The sequence below is a fragment of the Coenobita brevimanus genome, chromosome 46, assembly GCF_032717465.1.
Source record: "Coenobita brevimanus isolate Jiangsu-jjx chromosome 46, ASM3271746v2, whole genome shotgun sequence".
NCBI lineage: Eukaryota > Metazoa > Arthropoda > Malacostraca > Decapoda > Coenobitidae > Coenobita > Coenobita brevimanus.
The window spans coordinates 6,485,687-6,493,135 of NC_136999.1; positions in this window are offsets into that span (position 1 = coordinate 6,485,687).

Consider the following 7,449-nt stretch of genomic DNA (forward strand, 5'->3'; position numbering starts at 1 on the left):
AGCAAACTAAGCAAAACAATTAAAACTAAGAATAAAAAAAAGGTCCTGGAGAATAAGGGAAATTAGGAAACTCAGAAAACTTTTAAAAAACTGTAAAAACGAAAAAAAAAATAAAACTAAGAAAAAAACAATGTCCAAGAAAATAAGGGAAATAAGGAAAACAAACTCAGAAAAATAAAAAAGAAAAAATCAATTAAAACGAAAAAACAAAAATGGTGGGATCTGACATTTTCGGATGCATATGCCATTACCTCAGTCTTGTCACGTAACCCTCCGCTGGGGTGAAACACGAGGGGTGTGTGAGAGGGTGAGGGGAGAGAGTGAGGGGTGGGGGAGAGGATGAGAAGTGAGGGTGAAGGGAGAGAGCGAGGGGAGAGGGTGAGGGGATTTGGGTGCAGATTGAGGGAGGGAGGGTGAGGGGAGAGATGGGGAGGGGAAAGATGGGGAAGATGGAGGAAAGGGTGAGAGGGGATAGAGAAGGGAAGGAAGGAGGGTGTAGAGGGAAGAAGAGGCGAGAGGGAAGGGGTAAGCATGGGGTGGATGGGGGGTAGGTCAGGAAGGGGGTGGGGTGAATGATGAGAGAGGAGGGGTGAAAGGATTGAGGGAGTTAGGTGGGTTGTGGGAGAGAGATGGGTGGCGTGAAAGGGAGTCAAGAAGAAGAGGGGTAAGGGAGAGTAGGATTCTGGGGTGAAAGAGGGATGGGAAGGGGCGGAGGGGTAAGGGGGGTTAAGCATTAGAAAGGGGTGAGGTTTTATCAATTTAAGAGATGAGGAGTTAGGGGGTGAATAGGAGGGACGGAAAATATGGTGAATGAGTGGACAAAGGTAAAAGGCGGGAGAGAGGGAGGGGAAAGAGAAGGGAGAGAGGGTGAGAAACAGAAGGTATGAGGAGGATGAGGGAAGAGGAAAAAGGGGAAAGCAAGGGTAAGGAAGAGGGAGGGGAAGAGAGGTGAGAGGAAAAAGGGAGAGGAAACAAAGATAAAGGAGAGGGTAGGGGAAAGTCTGAAAGAGGCAAGGGTGGGAGAGGGGAGATTATACAAGTTTCTCTCTCTCTCTCTCTCTACCTGTCTATCTGTATCTAGCTGGCTGGCAGGAAATTCTCTCTTTCTTATCAACCTATCGATCAGTCTATCTATCTAAATATCCTACCCTATTATCTTCCTTCCCCCTCTTCTCTCTCTCTCTCTCTCTCTCTCTCTCTCTCTCTCTCTCTCTCAGCAACTTTCCTCTACTCTGGCCTTGTTGCGAGATGGGAGGGCTTTTTCTCTAAGACCCTGGAGGAAAAGGGAATGGGGGATTTTAAGAGAGAGAGAGAGAGAGAGAGAGAGAGAGAGAGAGAGAGAGAGAGAGAGAGAGAGAGAGAGAGAGAGAGAGAGAGAGAGAATAATTATCCTTTGTGTTTTGAACTTGTCATAGTTGTCCAATTTTCTCCTCCAGGCAAAAAAAGGGGAGAGGATAGGAGAAGAGAGGAGAGGATGGGAGAGGGGAGAAGTGATGAGAGGAGAGGAGAGGAGGGGAGAAGTGAGGAGAGGAGAGGAGGGGAGAGAGGAGAGGAGAGGATGAAAGGAAAGGAAAGAAATACTGCAAGGGGAACAAGAGAATAAGAGAAAATAGGCAAAGAAGAGGACAACGGAGAAAAAGAGAAGGTTGGAAAAGATAGGGGAGGAGGGAGAAGACAGGAGGAGGGAAGAGAAGGTAGGAGAGGAAATAACTGAAGAATGAAGAGAAGGTAGGAGAGGAAATAACTGAAGAATGAAGAGAAAGAGAAAGTAGGACAGAAGAAAGAAAGGAGAGAAGAGAAGAGGAGAGGAAATGTTAGAAGAGAGAAGAGAAGAGAAGAGGAAATGTTAGAAGAAAGAAGAGAAGAGGAGAGGAAATGTTAGAAGGAAGAAGAGAAGTAGGAGACACTGTAACTATTTTATCTTTGTTTCGATGTTCTAGCGTCTGTCTCCCAAGATTTTCCTCCTGTAAGCAATAAAAGAGAAGAGAAAGGAAGAGAAACGAGACAAGGAAAGGAGTGAAGAGACTGTAAGAAAGAAGAGAAGGCAAGAGAGGCGAGGAGAGGAGAAGAGAGAAGGTAGGGGAGAAGATAAGGAAAAGAGACGAGGAGAGAAGAGAGAAAGATGAGACGGTAACAGAGAGATGAGAAGGTAAGAGAGAGGAGAGAGCAAAAGAAAAGAGAAGGCGAGAGAAAACAAAAGAGGAAGAGAGGTAAGGAGACGAAAGAGAAGCGAAGAGAAAGTAAGATAGGCGAGGCGAGGAGATGAAAGAGGAGAGAAGAGCAGGTATGGGAGAAAAGAAGACAAGAGAGGCAAAGCGAGGAGAAAGGAGAGGAGAAGGTAAGAGGCAAGAAAAGGAAAGAGAAATGGGGAGAAAGTAAGAAACAAAAAGAGGAAAGAGAAGAGGAGAAGATAAGAAAGAAGATAAGGAAGAGAGGCAAGGAGAAATGAGAAGATAAGAGAGAAGATAATGTAACTGTTTTTATCTGTGTTCTTACTATGGTCGCCTAAGAGTCTCCTTTTCCCGCGACAAAAGCTCAAAACTTCTCAACCAGATTCGCAGTGAAGAAATGGAGATGAGGGGTGGCCTTGGAAAAGGAGAGGAAAAAGAAGAGGAGAGAAGATAAGAGATGAGAGGACGGAAGAGAACAGGAGAGAAAAGGAGAGAGGAGAAGATGAGAGGAGAAGAAAAGAGAAGAGTAGAGAGAAGAAGAGATGGTGGAAAGAGAAAACAAGTTAAGTGATGAGAAAAGAAGACACGTGGAGAAGAGAAAAAAAGCAGCGACAATATGGGTAGAAGAGAAGAGGAGATGAGAGAGGAGAAGAAAAGAGAAGAGAAGAGAGGAGAAGAGAAGATGGAAAGAGAAAACAAGAGAAAAGAAACGAAGACACGTGAAGAGAAGAAAAAAGAAAAAAAGTAAGAGACTATAAGGGTAGAAGGGATGAGAAGAGAACACAAGAGGTGAATCTAAGAGAACACGAAAGAACATATAAGAAAAAAAAAAAAAAGGGGGGGGGAAACGAGAAGAATATCAGCAGAAATTCCCACACAAGAAGCTTATGTTTACTCTCTGTGCCACCCCTAGATGCAAGCAGCCCATTATTTCAGGAACCAGATCTGCTAAGGGACACTGAGGAGCACGTTTTAGTACCAGTGTGTATAACCTGGGACAAATGTGCAATTACCATGTGTCTAATTTGTCAAGCCTCAAACACACTACCTATCAGTGCTTTGGCTATTTAGAGAAATAACTGTGTGCATTCATAAACAAAACAGATAGCAGCCACCTTCTCTTCGCTATCGTTCTCTCACCTTCACTTGTCCAGATTTTCGTTCTAATGTAGCTTATTTAATGTAGCTCAATGACAGAAAAAGACATTACTACGACTCTGCATCCTTTCAATAGCACTTCTTCGAGACTAGTATAAAATTATAGTGTTAAGCTACTGCTATACCTCAGCACGATGAAGAGAGGACAAGTTTAAGCCAAGTTAAAGTGAAAAGAGTACAGCACATTAAGTTTCGTCTGTATAAGGCCAGATGCGCAGTGAGATCATTGGAATATCAACGTGCTATATATGTGACTTATTGAAATATGTGTGTAAAGCTTTACGCTTCTAATTCGTTCCGCTTTGGCGCTATGGCTGAAGAACACACACACACACACACACACACACACACACACACACACACACACACACACACACACACACAAATTTCTCTTATTAATACAGGCATATTACATGATGCTGTGTACGTGACGGATTCTCTCTCTCTCTCTCTCTCCGCTTTGGCGCTATGGCTGAAGAACACACACACACACACACACACACACACACACACACACACACACACAAATTTCTCTTATTAATACAGGCATATTACATGATGCTGTGTACGTGACGGATTCTCTCTCTCTCTCTCTCTCAACTGTCGACCTCTGGGACAGGCAATTCCCCAATGCTACCCGATCCTAACTACCCTGTCTCTCACTCACAAGGCAGTCTATTTCCTGTCTAAATTGATAAACTGTTACAATGGAATACACATCGCCTGGTATTTAGGTTACACCAAATCTATATACAGTATATATATATATATTATAGATTGATAGATAGATAGATATAGATTAATATATATATATATATATATATATATATATATATATATATATATGGATTCCGATTACTTTAGCAATATATATATATATATATATATATATATATATATATATATATATATATATATATATATATATATATATATAACCGGTATATATATATACACTTGAACCCTCTTCATACAGTACTAAAGTAATCGGAATCCTCGGCCAACCTCACAAACAATCCACACATATAAGCCTAATACAGCTTTAGGTTACACTTGCCCAAAATTTAATAATTATTCAGGGTGATTCAGTACTCTGAAGTGGTACAATGATACCAATAAATCAGTTATTATAGAACGGAATTAAACTCTGTACTTACAAATTTCTGTCTATGCCAATCATATACTGCATTTGAGAAACTCCCCAACATTTTGAATTACAGATGCCAAAAACGAAATGTTGCTCTACCAGTGAGGAGTTAAGTCGGCATCCGTTGGTCAACTGCACTGATCCAATAACCACGTCATATCGATAACTGACCACGTATTTCCGATTCCCCAGATATAACTCAAGATTTTTTCCAGGCTGTTGGGACATGCTGAGGGGGAAATAAATAAAATACACTTTGCAATTCTGACCTGTCGAAAGAAAACATTATGGGTGGAAAGCAGCTGTCCCAGAGCATAAATTGCACCGAAAATTCGCTAATCTGGAATACCAAATTTAACTAAGTTTAAATGATGAATGAGATCGCCTTAAACACTTCATGCAACTGTGGATACACTTACGAAATTAAAGAAAATAAAGTCCCAAATTAAAATTCAATCGATTCATTAATAACAGAAAGATTTATATCACTTTGAGACCTTAGTTGTGAATCACCCTGTATCTTATAATACTAACAACAAATCAAACTTATGTATCAGACAAAAAAATTCTGTTTAATGGGGAAGAGTAGACCTTAATCCTCTCAGCACAAGGACGTCATTTTTGCTTTACTCTTCCTACAGAATATATTAAACTAAAGAAACGCCCTTCGTATTAAAGGAAAAAATGGAGGCTATGTCTAAACCCTCTACAGTAGTTCGAAAAGTCTCCAGGTGCAACAAATGGTCAGGGGAAAAAAAAAAAAAAGGTTGAACCACTAATATACGACATCAGATCCGAAAGAATAAACGCGGAAAAACTGACTCCTCGCAATTAGACTATCAATAAAATCTGCTGGTAATTCGTGAAAGACATAACCCGTAGTCAGACATTTCTTTTCCTCTTCACTTATGACTCCTACTTGTTTCCTCTTCAGTCACTCCTTCTTTCATTCAGACACCCTTCCCCTTCAGTCACTCCTCCTCCCCTCCAATCACCACTACACCCCCTCCAAACACCCCTTCTCCCCTCCAGTCACGCCTCCTTCCTCTCAAATCACCCCTCCCTCCTCTCCAATCGCCCCTTCTCCTCCTCCAATCATACCATCTTCCCCTCCGATCATCCTTCCTCCTCCTGCACTCACCCCTCTTCCACTTCCTCCTCCAATCACTCCCCTCCTTCCCCTCCAATCATCCCTTCCTCTCCTCTAATGACCCTTACTCCCCTCCAGTCACCCTTACTCCCCGTCCAATCACCCCTCCTCCAATCCAATCACCCCTCCTCCAATCCAATCACCCTTCCTCCCTTCCAATCACCCCTCTTTCTCTCCAGTCACCCCTCCTCCCCGTCCAATCACCCTTCCTCCAATCCAATCACCCCTCCTCCCCTGCAGTCACCCCTCCTCCCCTCCAGTCACCCCTCCTCCCCGTCCAATCACCCTTCCTCCAATCCAATCACCCCTCCTCCCCTCCTGTCACCCCTCCTCCCCCTCCAGTTTTCCCTCCTCGGCTTCCTATATTATTTCCCCTCTGACTAAATTCTCTCTCTTTCCCACCAAACATTATTTAATTTACTACCCCCTCCTCTCTCTCTCTCTCTCTCTCTCTCTCTCTCTCTCTCTCTCTCTCTCTCTCTCTCTCTAAACAACATGAAAGACAGAAGTCGATATAAAAGAGCCACACCTTGAATGTAATGACTCTCTCTCTCTCTCTTTCTCTCTCTCTCTCTCTCTCTCTCTCATACAATACTAGTTTTCATACGTATCAACACTAACAAAAAAACATTTTCTCCTCTCTCTCTCTCTCTCTCTCTCTCTCAAAGCGACACAGATTTCGTGGGTCCTAGTCTGCCCATTATCTCTCATTACCACACGTCATTGTTCGCCAGGCCGGGACGGGGGGAGGCAAATTTGATCTTCGCTTTCAGAACGTGACCACATTGGGAGAGAAAGGCGGAGGAATGGAGGGGAGGAGGAGAGGGGGATGGAGGGGATGGGAAGGGAAGGAATGGAGGAGGAGGGAGGCGAGGAAATGGAAGGGAGGGAGGGGTGGGAGAGGATGGGAAGTGGAGAGGGAGGAGAAGGGAGGGAATGGCTGGAAGTAAAGGCGGAAGAATGGATGGAAATGAGAGGGAGACGATGGGAAGGGGAGGGAGATGGAGGGAGAGAATGGAATGGGGGATGAAATAAGTGAAGAGGAAAGTTGAAGAATGGATGGAAACAGGTGCAGGTGGGGAGGGGTGGGAGGGGGAGGAGCAGGAGGGGAAATGAAAATGACTGGAGATAGAAGAGGGAGGAAGGAAGGAGGAAGAGGAGGGAGACAAAGTGAAGGGTGAGGGGGAGGAATGAGACAGAAGAGAGGAGGTGGAGGGAATGGCTTAGGAGAAAGGAGGAAGAATGGAGAGACGCAGAAGAGGGAGAGGAAGAATGGAGAGAATGGCTGGAAGTAAAGGTGGAAGAATAGAGGGAAACAGGAGTGGAGTGAGGGAGGGGGAGTGGAGGGAAAGAGGAGAGGAGTAAGGAACGACTGAAGACAAAGGCGGAAGAATGAAAGGAAACAAGCGGAAGAAGGAGAGGGGGAGGGGGAAGGAGAGGGAGGAGGGGGAGGAGAGGAAGGGAGGGAGGAAGGAGGAGGGGAAATGAGAGGAAGGGGGAGAGGTAAGGGGGAAGGAGAGGATAGGGGAAGGAAAGGGTGGGGGAAGGAAAGGGTGGAGGAAGGAGAGGGAGGGGGAAGGAGAGGGAGGGGGAAGGAGAGGGAGGGGGAAGGAGAGGGAGGGGGAAGGAGAGGGAGGGGAGTGAGAATTGGTGGAAGCTGCGAGCCAGTGATGAGAGAGAAGATAAGAGGTGGAGGGAATGGCTAGAGATAGAGCCGTAAAAGTGGAGGGAAACAGAAGTGAGAGGGGGAAGGGAGAAGAGGGGCGGTGGGAGAGAGGGAAGGAGGAACGAGATGGAAGGGCAAGATAGGAGACAGGAAAGGC